Genomic DNA, 1,207 nt, shown 5'->3' with positions numbered 1-1,207 from the left:
GTTTTTACAAAGTCTTTACTCTTTTCTATAAAGCTCTATGACCTTGTGATCTCAGCTGTGTTGTCACTGTGCTGCATCTTTCACTCACCTAGGGTTTTTAGATTATGAATTTGGTTGTTTGGTTGCCACAGAGTCTGGCCTCACAAAAGCTGCAGGACTTTTACCAGCAACAATGTCTGTAAAATAAGCCTCAGAGATGAGATGAGATAAGATTTTCATTGACTGTCTCTTCCTGTCAAACAAGGTAAACTACATCTGTGTTACGATTACACTACAGCAGAGCCTCACTTACTTTCACTATAAGATAATCTAAGCTATACATCAAAGTCCTCACTAGCTCGTCTCCCATCAACCATCAGTCACACTATTTTTATCAACTAACAACATAATGTTTGAGAGAGTTTTTGTGTTGCTTTTCCTGTGAGTCTATCTCGTAGCAGCGTACACAACATTTGGCTCCAGCTCTCTCTGTGGTACAGGCCTTCTGATTTTTGTTCTGATGTGTAGGGTTAGACAAAATTCTGCCCTATTGGGAATACAGACGACACAAAGACTGTAATGTTTCATTTGAAATTCATTTGGATCTTTGATTTTCTAAAAATGTACATTTTCAGTAACAGAACTCAACCTAACCCAAGACTGATTGCAGGTGACCAGTGGATGTTAATTGATGAATGATTGAATCGGACAATATATAAATCAATCAATCTGAATCTACGGTTAAAATAGATTACCTCACTGCGTTGTGGATTCTGTCTGTCATCTTCAGCTATTTGATAGAAAAGCTACATCTGTTAGTTATTCACTCAAAACTGTTGCATGTTTAGTTTAAGTTTAACTAAATAAATACCTGTATAAAATTTCCTGATCTTGACAATCAGACCGATGATGACCAGGAGAAGGAAAACAGTTAAACTGCCCAGGATCATAGTGGATGGATTTTGTGATCTACCTTCTACAAGAAAGAAAACTAAATTACATTATTTAATCAAAATAAATAACAGGAATAATAAATAAGAGTATCCTTAGTTTTTTGACAGGTATTAAAAATAGTACATGTTTTATTTGCTGTAAATGAATCTATAGAGAAAAAATAAAATCAATCTTACCTTGAACCTTTAAATTTGTTGCACTATAAACTATTAACTTTTCAGAACTGTCCTCACCACAGAAATACAGCCCAGAGTCAGATGAATCCACTTGTTTG

General features: G+C 35.1%; 1 long non-coding RNA gene across 1 annotated transcript; it reads right to left on the bottom strand.

Annotated features, from left to right (window-relative positions):
- Window positions 1-308: 308 nt before the first annotated feature.
- LOC120438533 lies at window positions 309-960 on the bottom strand. Its single transcript, XR_005611984.1, has 3 exons — window positions 851-960; window positions 735-769; window positions 309-526 (listed from the first exon to the last, which is right to left on the bottom strand). It is a non-coding gene; the product is annotated as an uncharacterized LOC120438533 (long non-coding RNA).
- Window positions 961-1,207: the final 247 nt, after the last annotated feature.

This window comes from Oreochromis aureus, linkage group 3 (genome assembly GCF_013358895.1).
Source record: "Oreochromis aureus strain Israel breed Guangdong linkage group 3, ZZ_aureus, whole genome shotgun sequence".
Lineage (NCBI taxonomy): Eukaryota > Metazoa > Chordata > Actinopteri > Cichliformes > Cichlidae > Oreochromis > Oreochromis aureus.
Note: the sequence above shows the minus strand (reverse complement) of the source record. Positions and strands in the feature narration are given on the sequence as shown.